Source organism: Pinus tabuliformis, chromosome X (genome assembly GCF_031772625.1).
Source record: "Pinus tabuliformis cultivar Carrire ecotype Pingquan chromosome X, CPIR1, whole genome shotgun sequence".
NCBI lineage: Eukaryota > Viridiplantae > Streptophyta > Pinopsida > Pinales > Pinaceae > Pinus > Pinus tabuliformis.
The window spans coordinates 1732731762-1732754685 of record NC_142308.1 but is presented as its reverse complement, the minus strand read 5'-3'; positions in this window follow the sequence as shown (position 1 = coordinate 1732754685).

Here is a 22924-nt window from a genome sequence, read left to right as displayed (position 1 = left end):
TGTTGTGATGCAAGGCGAAGGAAAGACTCCATGATAGAAAAGGAAAGACAAAAGAAAAATCATTGTTGTGATGCAAGGAAAAGGCAAGACTCCATGACAACAAATCAAGACAAGACTCAAGGAGGTTGAGGTAATGGCATGAAGAAAAGATGAACTTGATCATATAGATGGCTTTAGACAGTTAATTTTGCATACATATGGTTGCATTACTTTCATATGTTGTGTGCATATTATTTACATTGGAGAATGCTTACATGTGTTGTGATGGTATAATGTTGTTTTTGGCAATATGTTGATATTGATGCACCTAATCATTATAGATGGTTGAAATAATATGTGGTGGAGCACTTATTTATTTTTTAATACTCAAAGTATGTAGAGCATGGAAAGGAATGAGTGGAACGAAAAGAGTAAAACTTGTTCACTTCATATTCTTATGTGGAATACAAACAACCATCAAATTATCTTTATAGAAGATGCGATTTTGGAGGGAAAAAAGGGTTAGAGAGTTGGAGAATGTGTGAGAGATGATTGACATGTTATGATTTAGTTACCTAGCACATATGAAGCTGATGTGAAGCAAATTTGAAGGGAAGAACAACCAAAATGAAGATAAAGATATACAAAATTTATGACCAAGTAAACCAGCACATTGTTGTTTCTTGTTTGCATGAGGGGATTATACTCTCCTTTCAAGTAGTGGCTTGATAAACATTGGGTTGGAGCCTATTGACGTAGGAGACTCCTATTGGTTGTAGCCTACAGAATACATATGGGAGTTGGAGCTTCCATGCATGTTGCAGCTTGGAGAAAATTGAGGTAGCAAACTCCTGTAGGTTGGAGCCCACAAAAAATGAGATGTAATAAGAAGTAGGAGCTTTCCTTTGCATCACAACAATAATAAAATTGTATTTTTCTCCCTTTATGGGTTTCCACTTATATCTGGTGTCAATATGCATTGTTATTATGTGTTGATGTGATGTTTTGGTTCGCTTACTACTTGTTTTAGACATGTTCAATATGTTGGTCATTATTTGTTAAGCTTCTCATGTGATGTTATCATTAATGAATTTAATGAAAATAATTTTAGTGTCCATGAATGGACTAAACTGATTCACCCCTCCCTCTTATTTTAGTCAATTTTTCATCATATTGATTCGAGTGATTAATTTTGTATGTGAGATAATTTTATCCTAGTAATAAAAGAAGTACCATAGCACATTTTGGTGATTGAGACAAAAAAGGAAAAGAAAAAAAACACAAAAATTTATTCGTTTGGTTTTCAAAAAATATTTATGATCTATTCTTTGTTGATAGCCTTATTTAGACAATTTTGTAAAATTATTATATTTTGTTCTTTAATGGGTTATGTGATTATGTGTCAATAGATTCATAGTAGAGTTATCCAATAAAATTTGCTGATCAATACGGTAACGAGGATGTGATGGAAAGAAAACAATATATGAGTATTCTCCATTAATTAAATCATTGGGAATAGTATGATGTCTTCTTAATGAAATCATTTAGGAAAAAAGGTGTAGAATTGATGAGAGGAACATAAATATTAATTTATGAGAGGTCAAATCAACCTTGTGCTTTCACTTGCTTCCAAACAGTACACTTTGCATAAACTTGTATACGAAATATAAGTATAGATGTTCAACACAAAGAGAAAAATGAAAGGAATCATGGTGGTAAAATCAGTGACTATTGTATACATTTAGGCGATTTGTTAAGTTTGTCAAAAAGAATCTGAGATGAAAATCAAACAGTAGTTGTCCAAAATTCCGCTTACGGAATACTGTTGTAATTGAGCAAAAAACAATATATGCGATAAGCCTTTTTATACACCAGCTTAATTATATCAGAATGAGAAAGAAAAGGATTACCCTGATACATAATTTGGAACAATAACCAAGGTAGGTATAGGCATCTGCTACTGTCAGTAGTCAACCAGATGTGCTTGGAACGAATATACACGATATAGTGAAGGTGAAAAAAAAACAAATCAGTAAAATCCTAGGCGTGGTATAGAAGAGAGATTATTATGTACATACATATATTATGTACATACATATTCAAAAGATAAATTCCTACATCAGTATAAATTTAAATTCCATGAATAGTGCTAACAACTTCAGCACGGTCATAGGAGTCCCAAAAATTATAAGTTAGCACTTTTATAGAAAATTATAAAGCCCAAGATACTCACTCTGTAGTGAATGTATAACCAACGAATATGGAGTTTCGAGACACTCACAGAGGAGTTCAGTGTGAATATCTGAAGCTCATAGCAAAAAATAAATAAACAGTAGTCTTCTAATACATGGTGAAATTTTAAGCTGGAAAAAAAAAAATCCTTTTGTCTATAATTGACCAATATAATAAGAGCTACCAGTGTATGAAACCCATAATAAAATGAGTAAGAAAATGATTGAAAATTATGTTACACAACCTGAGTACAGAGAAATGAGGAATGTGCAAGGAAATAAACTGGAATTATATATTAGTCCACTTATTACCAACCAGGCATTTGAAGGTGAAGAATAACACTATGTGTCATTAACAATATCTTAAATTCAATTTCACTTATAGGGAAAAAAGTACCCACATATAATTTGTAGAAGAATGAGTTCAGATAAATAGTAAAAGACCAGTTACAATATATGGTAGAAGTGCCTAATTAGAGGCATATGAACCATGCCACATGGAGAAAATACAACATATACAGTAGAAATGCAACTGTAGAGCGATTGCCCTATTTCTGGGTACATAAATTAACCCAATAGAATTTATATAATGATGAAAGTATGGGTTTTTAAGGAACAAAAATACAAGAAATCAAAAGGGATTTCCATCAACACTATAGCATAAATTTGATTAGCCAGAGAACCACGAGGTTATATTGGGAATAGACCTGTAGTCAGTAGCAAGAAGGAATCAGAAAATGAAGGTGGACAAGTACAATGAGATCAGTGGGTCCATTAATAAGATACGTCGTACCAACCATTCGAAAAAAAATTGATTAATAATACTTTAGCTAAAAAACTAAATGATCAGGCATAAAAGACAAAATGCTGGAAAAATTCCAGTCACCTGAAACTGAAATATTTGACGCTTTGGAACCTGGAAAAGGGAAAGTTAAATTTCACATAGATTTCCATGGAGAAAAAAATACAAACATAAAAAAGGAGCTCACAAATCTAGATAAAAACGATATGCATAATGAAGATAACTTGAACCAATCACCTTCTAACCTTGGAGTAGGTAATTAATCTTCCCAAGAAGAATGTGCCATGATAACCCTACAAGGAAACAGATATGGAGTACCTAACTTGTACACAACAAATGAATGTTAGGAGGGGCAAAGAGAGAAATAAGTTAAGGGTGTAAGAAAATTCATACCAAAGTTAGAACTATCACCGTCGAAACTCCTTCTGCAGAAAAAGTGATCATTTAAAAGCCCTAGATCCAAACCATAACACACCAAATCCATAGTAAGATGGAAATCCTACATAAGTCCAACACATCTAGTGAGAGTTGTGGGAGACCTCATAACAACAAAGACAACGATATGGTGAAAACAAGAAAAATAAAATTCCAGAAAGAAATTAAAGAAAACTCTCTGACATTTACGTTAGAAAATAAATGTTGAGGGTGAGAATTACCGACATAGGAGCCTTATACCTACTATGAGTGCTCAGAATGAAACATATCTAGATAAAACTTGGAAAAGTTCTCAAGGGGAACCTTCCCTGATGTGACACTCTCTCTCAAGAACGAATTGCAGTAACGACATGAGCCAAAGTGAGGACCCTCGCAGTAGTCTAAGGTTTGTCAACTGGAGCTCTATTTTCAGATTGGAGGAAACCATCACCACCATCCGCCTTTTCCATTGTACTAATAGGTACCCACCATCGTGTGACTATCACGAGACTATCATGTGACCCATGGAGACTTGGAAAAGATGGAATGGATCATCATAAATGAGAACCAACTTTCAAATGGGGAGAAGACTTGTGGCGACCATCTTGGAAACCCCAATACCATTTTCGAATATCAATTAAAAATTTAATGGTATTAATTAAATGAGTGGTGAATTGCTTCAAGAGACTTCCATTGTAATTAGTCATTTGATAAAGCACTGCCAAATATATATATTACTAAAGGTGTAAGGTTTGAGTAATGTAAGAAAAATAAATAAGAGTATGGTATGGTTTCCAAGTAGAACCCCCAAATTTTTTTAGGGTAAGGGAATCAAATACTAAGTTGTTATGTCGATGGTTAGAAAAGTATAAGGCTGCAAGATGTAGCCAATAGGTTAAATAGAGAAAACTTTGTTAAACAAGAGGATGATGTCCCATCGATAAACCTGAGCCACCACATATTCGTTAACATATTCAACACATGGAAAATTATAATTGAAATGATTTTAACACTACATTCAAGCAATTATTAGCAACAGAGGTTCAAATATTAAAGGCCATGTGAAATTTATGTAAGAAGTTATATCATTTTAACAAACAAAATAAATGTTGGAAAAAATGAGGTTCATGACAGTATATGAGAGATATAAATTTTTTTGAATGATGGGAAGAAATTAATATATATATATATATATATAGATAGAGTACAAATACATATGAGTACTTTAATGTTGTTGATTTTTTTGGTGGGAGTATTTTTTCAATAATAAAAGTGATATCATTTCAAGATAAAAAAATGAATATATATTTTGGAAGGCTCCATTTATTTGGCCACAACATGTTCCAAATGAATATGAGGAAAGAAACATTGTTGAACAACAACAATATCAAGGTTTTATTAATTCTTCACGAGTAGAGGAAAGAGAAATATATATTGGTTCTAGAAGATTACATGCATAACGTGAATCCATGGAAGATGTTTACAAGGGTTCTATATAGGATGTTAAGGAGGGTTGCTTGATCGTAGTGTTCGCATATGGAGATCCACATGGCTATGCATTCTGGATTGCCAAGGTTATAAATGTCATTAAATAAAATGAACACATTACAGTTGTTGAAGTACAATGATATTTCACAGATACACACCCATTCAACGGTGTGTACAAGCCATAGATGGTAGTTGATAAAAAAATTGACAGAAAGAGAAAAAGAAAGGGTACAAATGTAAATCGTCGCCACACAAACCTCTTCAAATTGGAGGATGATGACATAATAGTTTATGACTTCAATTTAAAAAAGAGAGTGTAGTATTTTATTGTAGATTTAAATTGCAGATTGTGATATGCTAAAACAATTGACTTGACTCTACTCTACTCATTAGCGAAAACAAAAATTGATCGATGAAATCATGAAGCAGAAAAGGAAGAATTTCAATCACACATAACATAATAATTTTTTTACGAAAGCCTCAACTAAAAACCCCTGCTATCTCTATATTTCATTAACTAGAATATCTGATAAGAAAATACAATGCTTGCTCAACTCGAACAATCTCTACACAAGTACAATCTCACTCACTACTTCACAAACTAGCTCAAGCCAATACTTAGCCAAATATGTTGCTTGCCAACCTCCTGCTTCCTTCCATTGTTCCCTTGGTAATTAGCCCATATTTAATTGGGAAATTCCTCACTCATAACTATGCAATCCATCGATGGGCCTTTCACTGATTTCATGCATCATCAATTTAATTTAGACGATTTTACAAATGATAATACATTGTCCCTAAACTCTAATTTCAAATGGGTCTTCCTCTGAACTGATATGCATGATTTAATTATGAGTTAATTATCTGTTATCTAATTGATCACTGCATGTGAATTAAATCCAATTTAATTCACTTTACCTCTCACTAGTTCCTCCAATAATTAGAAATATTTTAACTAGTTTTAACTGAGTTAAACTAAATTAAATAATTAAAACTCAAACAGAACTCAACCTCAGCCCTAAAATTTAGGGATCACTCTACATGACTCTATATATACTTCCAATTTCAATTTACTGAGCCAACTAAGTCAAATTAACATAGTTAACTATTACAAGTTGCTATGAGAATATAATTACAATTTAATTCCTAATTTATTCAAGGACAAATTAAATTAGGATTTTCTTGTTGTTATCTTTAACACTCCCTCTCAAAAAGAAAGGGATTATCTTCTACCCCGATCCTACCTCTGTGAAACTTGAATTTTCATCTTGACAATGCCTTTGTCAGAATATCTGCATCCTATTCCTTTGTAGGAATGTACTCCAACAACATGATTCTCCTCTACACACAGATGGTGATACCAGATGTCAATATGCTTGGACCGACCATGAAAAAATTGAATCTCAGAGATTTTGATACAACTCTGGTTGTCACTGTAAATCATTGTTGGATCCATCTACTAACCAAACTACCCAGAAAGGATGTTCCTCACGCAGATAGCCTCACAAGCTACTTGACTAGCAGCCATGTACTCTACTTTTGCTAAACTGAGTGAAATTGATCTCTACTTCCTATTGTACCAAGAAATTGTTGTTGACCTAAGACTAAATATTCCCCCTCATGTGATCTTCCTGTCGAATGGACTTCATACCCAATTTACATCTGTGAATCCTTGAAGCTTCACTCCCTCTATCTGTCTATACCAAAGACCAAATTGAGTGGTGCCTCTGAGGTATCTCAACACATGTTTAACTGCCTTCCAATATAGTTTGGTTGGCTTAACCATGGCTTGACTAAGTCAGTTAACCGCAAAACACATGGTCGGTCATGTGTTCACCAAATACATAAGTGAACCCACAAGATGTTTATAAATTTTAGCCTCCACTACTGATCCAAAATGGATCTTGGATAGACTTCTAAGTCTAAAGTGTTCCTCAGAGAGGAAAATGAAAGTCCAAGGGTGCTCCTGGAAATAGTCCCATTGTAGAGATCATTTCATTCTTAGTCTATTGCAATTTGAATGGGCTAAAATGGACTTCGGATGAAGAAGTTGTCGCAGAAAGAAGATTTCATTTGTCCTTTGGAAAAGGAGGCATTTCTTCTAAAAATGGCATAAAAGGCCTTATAAAGGAAAATCGCATCGGAAAGGTTCAATGGGCGGACTTAAGGCTAAGGTAGAAGAGACCCCCGATCAGCGATCTCTAACTTATCACATCGGAGGCAGACTGCATGCAATATTGGGACCCCAGGGCTATGCAACATGCGATTGTTGATGATCGGATTGACGGATTGACATATTCAAAGGAAGAACCCCCAGACCGTTACATATGCGATATGTCATGATGTGATACCGACCATTGGATCGGGTGCGCAGATCAACGGTCTAGATTCAGCCAGTGGTCGGGAGATCGATGGTCCCTGATACAAAGGGTCGTTGTGATAGCGACATGCGATGTGATATCGACCGTCCGATCTAGGAGCAGATCAACAGTCAGGATTTGATCAGTGATCCACAATGCCAGGGCTAATGTGATTACGATTGCAATAAGTGATAAATAGTTACACTCGATGGGGATTATAAGCCCGATTGCATAATATTTGAAAACCAGGAATTCAAGATTTCTGTGTATTTCCCAAGTATTGGTGTTTTGGCCAATACACCATGCAATTGTGATTTGTGATGGAATGGCAGAGCCGATAGGGTTTATAGGGGCGATTCTATAATGTTTGAAGTCCAAATTTCACGCCTGATAGTGCTTTTCCTATGTATTTTCGTTATGAGCTCGAAATGCGTTATTTCATGGATGTCGCTCGAAAAGAGGCCGCTAGTTCATTTTCCATTGGGAAACAACCACCATTCCTTGTGCCACGCTACAGGTGGGCATTTTTGTAACAGGGATGCATTTTGAAGTGCGAAGAGGCAGATCCGGGAAGAAGAATGATTCCTCATGATCAAAGGGACAGAGGAACGGTTGTGGAAGCCATAGAGTCAAAGGATGCCTTACAAAAACACAGAGAGAATTATTGACCAAAGGTCGCACTAGCGCAGGCACCTGAGGAAGTTTTTGGAGTCACTTAGAGGTCAAGCGAAAAACCAAAGAGCTTAAAGTTGTTGAAAAGGGTCGCTGGGAGCTTGCCGAAGAGTCTCTTGGAGGCCAAGCGAATTACAGAGGCACAGAGAGGATGAGAGAGAGAGCTCAGAGAAGCCAGAGCCAGAGCCAAAGCCAGAGCCACGAGCCAGAGTCAAGAGCCAAAGGCCAAGCCAGAGCTAGAGCCAGAGCCAGAGGCAAGAGCCAGAGCCAGAAAGCCTAAGAGCATCAGAGCCAGGGATAAGATGGTGTTCTAAGCCCATTGTGTTCTTTGTAAACCAGTGGAGCTGAGCATGGAACTTGTAAAAGAACTTATGCCATAATCCCAGAGAGCCTAGTTGAGTTGACTAGAGCTCACGGAGACGTAGCCCAAGACTTTTGGGTGAACTCCTAATTAAATTGTTGTCTTATGTGTTTGTTTATTGCTGTATTATTTACTGTTATATGTATTTACATATTAGCATAATAAACAGAACTTAAGGCATTTGGTCAGTTAAAAATAAACACAAGAATTCACCTATTTTCAAGCATTATTAATTTCACAATTGGTTATTCATAATACCTTGGTTCTATTTAAGCTTTGGAAGTGGGAAAGGTTCTTGTAAGCTTGACAAGAAGCCTTTAGTGCCCCATTTTCAGATCAGGTGGTACCAAAGCCTAAGATTAGTCAACTCCACCTTCAAGAAGGTGATATCAAAGTTGGTTATACCAGAGCAAGTGGTATCAGATCAGAATGCTTGATTGACAGAGCAAAGATTGCTTGTATAAAAGGTTTTTGGGCAGTCAAGGATTGATTGTCTAATTGATTGTATGCTTGTTTACGGACTAACTATTTTCTGAGTTTGAAAAGGTGAAGGGAAAGGCCTAAGTATTTGGGTTTTGGCTATGGACAATCTTATGGAGAAAGTTCCAAAGCTACCATGAAGGCCATTGAAACAGTTCCAAGAAAGAGTTTCATTTCAGGTCTTCTACCTCAAGAGTGTGAAGATTGTATTCACGAGGAATGCAATAGCTTGAAACATCATTTGCAGGATGCAGGTGTTCAGAAGCACACACTTGAACCAGAGAGTTGTGGAAACTCTGAAAGCCTTGAAGAGATTGATGGTGTTCTAAAGGGAGCCACTTATTCATTTTCTTCACCTCCTCATGAAGGAAATAAAGGTGAAAGAGAAAGGTATAAATCTAGTTCTAACTATATTCCTTTTGATTATGTTCAGCATGGTAAATTTCCACATAGATATGGGAAAAGAATTGCATGTTCCTTTTGTGGTTTAGATAACCATAATGTTTCCAGATGTTGGAAGAAGATAGCCACATGCAGGAAACTTTTGAAGGAAAAGAAGCAAAAAGCCAAAGGTCCATTAGACAATGCAAATCATGCTGTCAAGAGGATGCACATGTTTTTCACTTACTGCCATAAGCAAGGGCATCTTGCTGAAAGATGTTGGACTCTAAATCCAGCAATGCTTCCACAAAAGCTGAAGAAGGTGGAAAGAGAAATGTCAAAAATGGAAACAAAGATTCCATGGATGATGTGTCTCACGATGATTCACATGTTGATGCTGATGTGAAGTTGAAGGAAAGACCTTTGAAATGGATTGCTAAGAAATGGTTAGAGTTCTTATCCAATTAAGGTTGCATGTCTATTGATGCATCTATTTGCATTTCTTTGTTAATGGGATGCAAGTTGTAGGTTTTTACCAAGAAGGTTAATGGGAAAAAGTTGAGTAGGAGACTCACTTTGTTGCTACAACATTATATTTCATTTCAGCTTCGATAGTACAATGTGCTTAAGTGAAAGTTGAAAGATGAACTGCATGCATGAGAATGATGTGCATGAACACAGGGATGTTGATGATTTCCTTGTATTTGATCATGTATGTCTTGGAGGGTTGATTGCATTGTTTTAAACATTCATGTAATATTGACTTGGGTAAAGTTGATTCAGTTTCCAAGATGGAGATAATGATGAATTGTTTCATCTTTTCAAAACGAGTCCTAAAGGTCTCTTTGTACATGCTTGACTTAAAGGGTCATTTGTTTTAAAGGCATGTTTTGTTGGCTTGTTATCTAGTCCATCATTTGTATGCAGATGTAAGACATGGAGGTCTTCACAAGATGTGAAATCTGTTTCTTTTGTTGAAGCATGAGTTTAAGCCATCCAGTTGTTGTCTGTATTTCTGTTGTTGTTAACAGATGTTGTTGACAACTTTTCAAACAGGTACAAATGAAAATTTTGTGAAGAATATGTAACTTCACATTTGTTTGAGCTACCTTGGATCAATGATCAAGGAATTGAAGTTCAAACTACCTTCTTTGACCATCTCAGCAGGAGTTCTGCATGAAGTCAAGAAGAAAGACAGTTCTTCCCAAGAGGACGAGCACATCCAGGAAGGAAAGTGGTTAGAGACTTTGGTTCAGAGGCATTATGCAGAGGCAAGTGTATGGAGGCTGAAAGAGGAGGATGATGTTACTCTCATTTATTGTTCATATTAGTATGTTAGTCTTTTGGAGACCAAAAGATCTTTAGTGGGAAGGCGTGATCCAAAATGGATCTTGGATAGACTTCTAAGTCTAAATTGTTCCTCACAGAGGAAAATGAAAGTCCAAGGATGCTCCTGGAAATATTCCTATTGTAGAGATCTTTTCATTCTAAATCTACTGCAATTTGGATGGGCTAAAATGGACTTTGTACAAAGAAGTTATCGCAGAAAGAAGATTGTCTTTGTCCTTTGGAAAAGGAGGCATTTCTTCTAAAAATGGCAAAAAAGGACTTATAAAGGAAAATCGCATCGGAAAGTTTCAATGGGTAGACTTAAGGCTAAGGCGGAAGGGACCCCCAATCAGTGATCTCTGACTTATCGCATCAGAGGCAGACTGCATGCGATATCAGGACCCCAGGGCTATGCGACATGCAAATGCCGATGATCGGATTGGCGGATTGGAACATTGGAAGGAAGAACCCCCGAGCCGTTACATATGTGATATGCCATGATGCGATACTCACCATTGGATTGGGTGCGCAGATCAACAATCCAGATTCAATTAGCGGTCGGGAGATCGGTGATCCTCGATACAAAGGGTCGTTGCAATAGCAACATGTGATGCGATATCAGCCATCCAATCCAGGAGCAGATCAACGGCCAAGATTTGATCGGTGATCGGCGATTGGCGATCCCCGATGCCAGGGCTAATGTAATTGCAATTGCGATAAGCGATAAAGAGCTGGACCCAATGGGGATTATAAGACCGATTGCATAATATTTGAAATACAGGAATTCGGGATTTCTGTGTATTTCCCATGTATTCGTGTTTTGGCCAATACGCCATGCGACTGTGATTTGCGATGGAATGGCAGACCCGATAAGGTTTATAGGGGTGATTCTATAATGTTTGAAGTCTGGATTTCCTGCCCGATAGTGCTTTTCCTATGTATTTCCATTATGAGCCTGAAATGCGTTATTTCGTGGATTTCGCTCAGAAAGAGGCCGCCGGTTTAGTTTCCATTGGGAAACAGCCATCATTCCTTGTGCCATGCTACAGCCAGGCATTTCTGTAGCAGGGATGCATTTTGAAGCACGAAGAGGCAAAGCCGGGAAGAAGAATGATTCCTCATGATCGAAGGGACAGAGGGACAGCTGTGGAAGCCGCAGAGTCAAAGGATGCCTTACAAAAACACGGAGAGCACGATTGACCAAAGGTCGCACTGGTGTAGGTAGCTGAGGAAGTCTTTGGAGTCTCTTAGAGGTTGAGCGAAAAACTAGAGAGTTGAAAGTTGCTGAAAAGGGTCGTTGGAAGGTTGCCGAAGAGTAGCTGAGAGGTCAAGCAAATTACAGAGGCACACAAAGGCCGAGAGAGAGAGCTCAGAGAAGCCAGAGCTAAAGAGCCAGAGCCAAAGCCAGAACCAGAACCAGAGCCACGTTCCAGAGCCAAGACCCAGAGCCAGATCCAGAGCCGAGAACCAGAGCCGGAAATCCCGAGAGCTTTAGATCCAGGGATAAGATGGTGTTCTAATCCCATTGTGTTCTATGTAGACTAATGGAGTTGAGCATGGAGCTTGTAAAAGAACTTATGCCCTAATCCTAGAGAGCCTAGTTGAGTTGACTAGAGCTCATAGAGACGTAGCCCAAGAGTTTTGGGTGAACTCCTAATTAAATTGTTCTCTTATGTGTTTGTTTATTGCTGCATTATTTACTTTTATATGTATTTACATATCAGAAAAAGAAACAGAACTTAAGGCATTTGGTTAGTTAAAAATAAACACAAGCATTCACTTATTTTCAAGCATTATTAATGCCACAATTGGTTAGTCATAATATCTTGGGAATATTTAAGCTTTGGAAGTGGGAGAGGTTCTTGTAAGCTTGACAAGAAGCCCTTCGTGCTCCATTTTTAGATCAACTACTTCACCTGAAGTAGCATCACCCTTCCTCTAGTTACCTTCTAGAGGAGTCTCCATGGGTTTTTTGCTCTCCATGTTGAACTTCTTAAGTATCTCATTGGGATACTCTTCTTGAGAGACAAATAATTGTTCATATTATAGATTTTAACCCCATACAGAAATTACCTGCATACGAATTCTAAAACACAGAAAATAAACAATGCGAGAGCATAACACATAAAACACATATACACATACATTTTCCCCTGGATCCCAAAACCGGGACTGCTAGCTTGATTTTTCATTATATTCCTTTCAATGTTACAATACATATTTATACATGCCAAAGCATCCAATACGATGGACCAAAAACCATCACACCCAAAACCATGGACCGAAAACCATAGGTAGGTTCGCTCAACCTAATATAAGGTCCAAAAAAAAAATTCCCTGGGCGCTGCCCCAAACCCCGTAGAGGGGGGCTACCCGCCCCCCTCAAACCCCCCCCAAGTGCACAATCGGCACAACTAAGGGGGGGCTTCTCCCCCCCCTCTAACCCCCTGGTTCACTAGGTAGGTTAGTCGTGGAAAGAATATAACATAACCCAACATTCTCCCACTTGTTGTTTTCTTTCCACAAAGGGCCACAGGAGAGCTTAGTCATTTTTCTAGCCCTGAAATGCCCATTATTTCTCTACACCAAGAGAACTTCTCAGAGATCATAGATTTTTTCAATGCATCTGCAGTATTCTTCAAAGTGTCCACCTTTACCAGCAACATCTTTTTGTCTTCTATCATATCCCTCACAAAGTGATACTGAACATCAAACTGCTTTGTCTTTGAATGATAAGTAGGGTTCTTTGCCAAGAAAATTGCACTTTGGCTATCACAGTCTATCCTTATAGCTCCCTGTACTAACCCCATACTTGAACACAATATCTGCAACCAAACTGCTTCCTTGCTTGCATGAGTGGCTGCCATGTATTCTGCCTTTGTAGTTGATAGTGCCACTACAAATTGTTTCTTACTCATCCAACTGACTACACCTCCAAATAGGTTAAACAAATACCCACTTGTAGATCTTCTCTGATCCAAATCTCCAGCCCAGTCTACATCAACAAAGCCATGAATATCCAACACTCTGTCCAATCTTGGTCTTCCTTGGTAGCACAAACCATAATCACTAGTGCCACGCAAATACCTGAAAACTTACTTCACTGTTGTCTAATGCTCCTTTCCTGGTTTTGACATAAACCTGCTCAATACTCCCACTACATGTGCAATGTCTGGTCTAGTACAGACCATTTCATACATCAGGCTACCGACTGCACTTGCATATGGAACACAGGACATATCCTCTTCCTCTTCTTGTGTCTTGGGACACTGTTTAGCAGATAGCTTTACACCTACAGGAATAGGAACCTTCACCGATTTACTATCCTGCATATTAAACCTCTGCAGTATTATCTCGACATACTTTCTTTGGTTTAACCAAAGCTTCCTCTTTGCCCGATATCTTTTAAATTTCCATGCCCAAAATATAGTTTGCAACACCAACATCTTTCATGTCGAATTTGGAGGAAAATTGGGTCTTCAAATCCTGGATAATTTTTTTGTCATTTCCAACCAACAACATATCATCCACATACAAGACCAGATAAATAAAACGGTCACCAATTAATTTAAAATACACATAGTGATCTTCTTTGCTTCTGGTGAATCCAAGTCCTCGTATAAATGTATCCAATTTCTGATACCACATCCTTGGTGACTATTTCAACCCATACATAGAATTCCTTAGCTTGCATACCAGTTCTTTCTTACCCTTCACCACAAAGCCTTCAGGTTGCTTCATGTAGATCTCCTCTTCTAGATCCCCCTGAAGAAATGTTTTCGTCACATCCATCTGTTCTACCTAAAAATCAACAGCAGCAAAAACAGATAAAAGTAATTTAATAGAAGTTACCTTGGCAATAGAAGAAAATATATCACCAAAATAAATTCCCGGCACCTAGGAATAACCTTTTGCTACCAACCGAGCTTTGTATTTCTCCACTTTTCCTTCTACATTTGTCTTCTTTTTGAACACCCATTTGCTGCCAATGGGTTTCCTTCTAGCTGGCAACTCCACCAGATCCCAAGCCTCATTTTTGTGCAAAGATGCCATTTCATCAACCATGGCCTCTTTCCAAAGTTTTCCATCTTGAGAACCACTGCTTCCTTCACAGTTATGGGATCATCATCAGTAATAGATAAAGAAAAATTTGAACAGAAAGCAGATGGACTATACCTTTCTGGCTGCCTTCTTTCTCGAACTGATCTTCTTACACCCAGAGTTTGTGGCTCTTCATCTTCTGATTCCTCCTCTGCTATAGAGTCTGATTCTTCCTCCTTTAGGTCAAACTCTATCTTCTTAGGTTCCTTTGGTTGGACTTCATGTTTAATAACATCTTTCACCTCTCTGAACACCACATCTCGGTTGTACACAACCTTTCTTGTTACTGGGTTCCAAAGCTTATAACCCTTTAAACCATGCTTATACCCAATAAAGATGCACTTTTCAGATTTACTATCCAACTTGGTTCGTTTCTCCTTTGGAACATGTACATATGCATCACATCCAAATACCCTCAGATGTGAAAGAGAGGGTTTCTTACCAGTCCATACCTCTTGTGGAGTCTTATCCTCCAATGCTGATGAAGGTGATCTGTTGACCACTTAACATGTTGTCTCCACCGCCTCTGCCCAGAATTCTTGTCCTAACCTGGCACTACTGAGCATGCTTCTTGCCCTTCCCATCAATGTCTTGTTCATTCTTTCTACAACTCCATTTTGCTAAGGTGTATATTGAGTAGTCTTCTATTGTGCTATACCACACTTCTTACAGAATTCTTCAAATTCCTTACTGTAAAACTCTCCACCGTTATCTGTCCTCAACACCTTTATCTTCTTCTCTGTCTAGTTTTCCACCAGAGCCTTAAATTCTTTAAACCTTTCAAAGGATTTAGATTTCTTCTTAAGGAAATATATCCATGTATTCCTTGAGATGTCATCTATAAATGATACACAGTACACACACTTACCTAGTGATGGAACCTTCACATGTGCAAACACATCACTGTGCACAAGCTTTAATATTTGTTTTTCCCTCTTACCACCAGAGGGAAAACTCACCCGATTCTTCTTCCCATATACACAATTTTCACAGAAATCAAAATCCAGAGAGCTATTACTCATACCTTCTACCATACCTTTACCATGAAGTATTTGAAGGCCGTTCTCTCCAATATGTCCAAGCCTTTGATGCCACAGCATGGTCTTCTCTCTAGAGACCATTAGATTTTCTGCTCCACTTTCAGGAACCACAGAATTGTTGCACCATCAACAACAGTGCTACCTTGCAGCTTGTACAGAGTTCCAGTATGAACTCCCCACATCAATACTAGTGCTCCCCGAACCATCTTGCAGGTATCCTTCTCGAACACTGTTTTTACACCTACATCATCCAGCTTGCTTACAGAAATAAGATTTCTTGCCAATGCAAGAATATGCAGAACACCCGGAAGTGTTATAACCCTTCCACCTTGCAACTTCAACTTTACTTTTCTACGACCAGTGATTCTAGCCTTCCTATCATCCCCCAAGAAGACATCACCACCATCGTATTTCTCATACTCACAAAACAACTCTCTATGGGGAGTGAAGTGAAAGGATGCACCTAAGTCAATCAACCATGCCTCATGATCTACATGTGTACTTGAAGAATCCAAGTACACATCCCCACCTTCATCTAAGGTGGTTTTTGCCTCTGCAGAAGGAGCATCATCAGATCCCTTTCCTTTATCAGAAGCTTTAGATTTACAGTCCCTTTTATAGTGCCCTTCCTTTCTGCATTTCCAGCACACCACCTTTACAGGTTTTCCTGGAGATTTAGATCTCCCTCGAGATTTAGATCTCCCACTCGATGACTTATTTTTGTTTCTGTTTTGGGACCGTCCTCGTACAAACAAGGAATCACCATTATGGCTCTCCATGTTTTTCCATCTCATCTCCTCCGTCAGCAAGGATGAGACTATTTCATCAAACTACAAAGCAGTTGCATTGCTACCTATTGCAATAACTAGACTATCCCACGAATCTGGTAGAGAACACAACAAACTGATGCACTTATATTCATCTGAAATTTTAATATCAATAGACACTAACTCACTTACCACAGTATTAAATGCGTTCAGGTGCTCTGTCACTGAGTCTCCATTTTTCATCCTCAGGTTATACAGCTTTTTCTGCAGGAACAGTTTATTCACCAAAGACTTAGATTGGTACAAAGTCCCTAACTTGTCCCACAAATCCTTCACCGTAGCTTCCCCTGATACATTCAGCAATATTGAATCTTTGAGACACAATCGTATTGTGCTATTTGCCTTCTGATCCAACTTCTTCCATTCTTCATCGGTCACTCCCATTGGTTTAGTACTCGAATCTACCATGATCGACTAATCTTTATCCACCAACAGATCCTCCATCTTGAGTTTCCACAACTCAAAACTTTGACCATTAAATTTCTCGATCTTTATCTTTCCACTGCTCACCATCTTCTTTCACCACCAGAATCGATCTCGCAAATCTCCCACTGAACAGGGTTTACCATAGGCCCGAGTGAAACCCCTTAGCAACAAAGGCATCCTCTTGAAGCCAAAACAACTCTGATACCAAATGTAGGTTTTAACCCCATACAAAAATTACCTGCATACGAATTCTAAAACACAGAAAATAAACAATGCAAGAGCATAACACATAAAACACATATACACAGAGGTTTTCCCCTGGATCCCAAAACCTAGACTACCAGCTTGATTTTTCATTATATTCCTTTCAATGTTACAATACATATTCATACATGCCGAAGCATCCAATACCATGGACCGAAAACCATAGGTAGGTTTGCTCAACCTAATATAGGGTCCAAAAAAAAATTTCCCGAGGCGCTACCCCGGATCCCGTAGAGGGGGGCTACCCGCTCCCCTCAAACCCCCCGAACAGGGGGGGCTACCACCCCACTGTGACCCCCCCACTGTGAAATCGGCACAACGAAGGGGGGCTCCACCCCCCATCTAACCCCCGGGTTCACTACATAAGTTAGTCATGGAAAGAATATAAAACAACCCAACACATCTCCTTGCCATATCTCCATACCAATAATGTAATGGATCAGACCTAGGTGTTTCATCTCGAACTCTCTTGCAAGATCCTCTTTGCAAGGTTTGATCAATTTCTCATCATCTCTCATAATCAAATCATCAACATATAATACTATAATAAAAAATTTACCTTCTACAAAAATATGGTAAAGTTTTGAATTTGAATCACTTTTGGTGAAGCCCAACCGATAAATAGTTGTCAATCCTGGTGTACCAAGCACAAGGTGTTTCTTTTAGTCCATACAATGCTCGCTTCAATCTGCACACATGTGACTCTTTGTTGAAGGTCTCAAATCCTACTAGCTACTCAATATACACCTCTTCCTCAATCATGTCATTGAGGAATGGTGTCTTTACATCTATCTAATGTATATTCCATCCCATGTGCGCTAACAATGTTAGAATAGATCTCATTGATGAGTGCCTTGCTACAGGAGAAAAGGTCTCAATGTAATCAATTCCCTTCACCTGAAAGAACCCCCTAGCCACAAATATGGCCTTGCTTTTCTCCACACTCCCATCTGCTACTTTCCTTACCCTATAAATCCATATGAAACTCACCACTAACTTGTTTGTTGGTCTTGGGACCACCTCCCAAACATTTTTTTCTGATAATGGAGTCATACTTCTCAACCATAGGATCAACTCACACTAGTTTCTTCACTACCTCCTTGAATGACGATGGATCAATCTCTACACTCTTGCTCATCAGAGCCATGTAGCTAGTTTACCGAATTGGTGACCTCCTCTACCGATGTTGTGATGTGAGTGCTCCCACATTCTCTCTAGCATCATTCAATAATTTGTCAGCCTCTCTAGTGTGCTTTCTATAGTCTCTGGAAGTCTCTGCATGAGTGGGTGTTTACACGCTTTGATCCTCTGCAAGTGATTGCTCCACATCATCCCGAGGTTCCTCATTTGGAGCTAAAATCTCCTCATCTTCATGTAGCTGAAGATCCCTCTCAAGGTAACATCTCATGGCCTTTTCTTCATCAAAATTTACATCTCTACGAACCACTTTCATTCTGTTGGATGGCAGGTACACCTAATAGTTGTGAGGTGTATCAGTGTACTCCACAAATATGCCCAACTCAATTGTTGGTTATAGATGTTTCCATGCATCCTTGGTAACATGACAATAGACTGATGAACCAAAGATCCTGAAGTGTGCCACATCTAGTTTCTTACTCAAAAAAACTTCTTCTAGTGTACTCATCCCGAGAATTCGATGAGGGATTATGTTCTACAAATAAACAGTTGTGTTGCATGCTTTAGCTCACAAGTTCAACGGTAGGCCCTAACCATGTAACATCACCCGTGCCACTCCTACAATACTTTTTTTCTTCCTTTCATCCACTCCATTCTATTGTGGGTTATGAGGTGCTATCAACTCCTTCCAAATTCCTTCTGTTGCAAAGAAGTTCTTGAATTCATTTGACACATATTCTCCATTGCTACCACTTCTGAGAGCTTTAACTTTCTTTCTAGTATCTTTCTTGACAAGTGATTTAAATTCAAAAGAAAATAGCAAACGTCTGATCTTTCTTATACATGAATCAAATCCAGCACTTAAGAGAAAAATCATCAAGAAATATTACATAATACCTATGCTTGGTTGTGGATGCTGTCAAGAATGGTCCACACACATCTGAGTGAACTTGATCAAGGATCCCTTGCACTCGACTGTCTTTATCATGAAAGGAATCTTTGGTATAGTTCCCCAATGTACACATTTTTCATGTGTCACTCTGCTCTAATGTACTGTTGGGAAGTCCTGTAGAAATTTGTTGCATTATATTCAAAGATCTATGGTGTAAGTGACCAAATATTCTATGCCACAACTCACTGATGTCTCGGCTCTGCACCTTCTCTTCATTAGTTCTTAAATTAGTGCAGTCTTCTACCTCCAATTTGCAGAGGTTCTTCACTCGAAACCTAATACGCTTCTCCTGTCTTGTGGCCATGTGACGAAGGAAATCCTTTTCCTTACTAAATAACACATCATAGCCATGATCCTCCAACATGGAAATAGAAACCAAGTTATTCTTCAAACCCAAAACATACATGACATCACTCAATGTGAGGGGAGAGCTAGAGTACCTCTGAAATGTAACAATACCAATGTTGGCTGCATTATACCTACCATCATCTCCCATCTCAATGTGCATCTGGAGGTCATTCTCTTCCAAGTTACTGAAGCGCTCTTTGTTGTCGGTCATATGGGATGAGGCTCCACTAACTAGGTACCACACACTACCCATTGCCGTTGACACCATGCAAGTCATGAGGGTGAAATCAAATTTGAATTGTGAATAAAGAGATTCACCTTCTGCTCCTTCTCATGACCTATTACCAACCTTCTTATGCAAATACTTTGTAGCATAGTTTGCTAGCTCGTGACAATTAAAATGTTTAATTTTCGACATGTCCTTCTTCTTTCCACCCTAACTAAAATCTGATTTGGAATGTGATGACTTCCCCTTCCCTTTCTTTACCTTTCTATCTAAGGAACAATTCTCCTCATCTTCATGCTTGGGTGAGGATCCATCTCTGGTGTTCCAATGATTCTCTTCCTGTGCCAAGTTGGACCACAATCTCTCTCACTGTGGTAGCTTCTCCATCCCATTAACTAATTCTTAGTAGCTATGCCATGTCTTGGGTATTCCTAGAAGTGTTAGGCTCACCAGATCACCTTCCACAATAGTATCCCTGACACTTCCAAGCTCATCCTGACATTGGGTGAACTTGGTCAAGTACTTCGAAATTGAGTCGCCCTTCTCCATCTTGATCTTTCTGAGTTTGTCCTTCAGTGCTAGCTTCTTGTGGTCACTGTTTCTTTCAAATAGGTCCATCAATGCCTTCCACATTGCGAATGGATTTTCCTTACCATGGATATTCGAGACAATATGATCTCGAATTCCTTCTAGGATAATCCTTCTTGCCTTTTCCACACACTTTCTCCATTCTGCTATATTTTTAGCATCAGATGTTGGAGGCTTTGGGATATCATGATCTATGAATTCCTTCAGCCCGTTGTCTTCTAACACTACCTCCATCATGTCCTTCCAAGATATGTAATTCGAGCTACCCTCGAGGGCATACTCAAGTCTCAAACCGTAGAATGACATCCTGTTGGCTCAGAAGTATGAAATTTCAAATTCGATTTCACCTACATAACAAACTCATATTCTCCTCTTCTATAGTGATTTCTACTCTTATACCATGTATAATTTTATTGTACATTCAAACCGCAAATTGTGATATGCTAAAAAAATGACTTAAATATATTGTACTAATCAACGGAAACAAAAATTGATCAATGAAATCATGAAGAAGAAAAGGAATAATTTCAATCACACATAACACAATAAATTTCTTGGGAATCAGCTAAAAACCCCTTCTATCTGTATATTTCATTAACCAAAAGATATAAGAAGAAAATGCATTGCTTCTTCAACCCGAACAATCTCTACACAAGTACAATCTAACTCACTGCTTCACAAACTACCTCAAGACAATACTTATCCAAATTTGTTGCCTACAAAGCTCCTACCTCCTTGCATTGCTCCCTTGGGAATTATACCATATTTAATTGGGAAATTCCTCACCCATAACTATACAATCTATCCATAGGCCTTCCATTGGTTGCATGCAAGATCAGTTTAATTTAGATTATTTTACAACTGATAGTACATTGTCCTTGAACTCTAATTTCAACTGGGTCTTCCTCTGGACTGACATGTATGAGTTATTCATGAGTGAATTATCAGTTATTTGATTGATCACCGCATGTGAATTAAATCCAATTTAATTCGCTTGGTCTCTCAATATTTCCTCCAACGGTTAGAACTAGTTTAAATTATTTTAACTCACTTAAACTCAATTAAATAATTACAACTCAATCAAAACTCAATCTGGGCCCCTAAAATTTAGGGATCACTCTACATGACTCTATATAGACTTCCAACTTGAATTTACTGAGCCAAATAAGTCAACTTAACTTAGTTTACTGTTATAAGTCGCTATGACAATAGAATTACAATTTAATTCAAGGACGAATTAAATTAGGATTTTCTTATTTCTATTTTTAAAGAGATAAATTTTTCACTTAAGGACCATAGAGATTCCGAATATGTTGCTACTAGAAGAAACTGTGTTAAGATGGGACTCTATTGAACCCAATTGTAAATCTAGAAGACTTTTGAAACCTGAAATGGTTGGCATGCATGTTGACTCAAATGGGGAAGTATTTGACGAAAGAGAAAATTATGGGTCATCTTCATCTGCGTCCTGTGATTCATATGAAGATGTTGTATATTTTGATGGTGTTCTAGAACATATGACTGGTTTTAAATAATTTTCTAATACATGTTATGTATATGATGTTTGCATGGTAAATTGAAATCAATATTTTAACTTCGATATGATCTTACATGATGTTTTTTCAGATCGAAAAAGCATAATTGTATTATATTGAGGCAATATAAAGATGACAGATAGTACATCAAAAGCTTTTTAAAGCTGGAGCATCTCAGAAACTAAAAAAGGACAAAACTGGATACTATATGCATCCTGGAAGAAAGCTTTGGAGCTGACACACAATATACCAAATACAGGACTTCTTGTACAGCACATGATATTTCCTGGAATATAAAACTGATTGCCGAGAAAGATCAACGATTTATAGACCATACATATACAGGGATATATATCAAAAAGATCAAAAAACAGAACATACCTGGAGATTTTCAGAGAGAGGATTAAAACCCAGGGAAGGAGAAATCCTGGATGGGGAAGGATTCCCTAGCAGATATTACCTTCACAATCCAGTTACCTGTTTGAGATAGAAGCCCTTCCTTTGATAAGCAATCTGCTTGCTGATTCATGGACCTATAGATGTGTTGAATGGAACATCCTCTCACTTTACCCCATAAATACATAATTCTGTCCATCCAACCCACAAGGTGTGGGCAACTGATACGGCATTTTCCCATAACGTGATCAACCATAATTTTGGAATCCCCATAGATTGACACAAAATGAATATCAAAAAAGATGCAGAAGGTAAGAAGGCCCGCTAGAGCCATCGCCTCAGCCATGCAGTTAGAGCCCTTTCCTCCATTCCATGAGATGAGATATTGAAGGTTCTCGTCCATTATAATATGAACCCCGCAGCCACAGGAATTATGTTGAGCAGCACCATCAAAGAACGCTCTTGGGGCCCCTGAGTGAATATCTCCTTGCCTGTTCCAATTGACATTTTTTCTTTTGTGATTCTTAGCCGGTAGGGATTCATAGATGGATACAACATTTTGTAATGTAGCCATAAAAGGCTCTTTC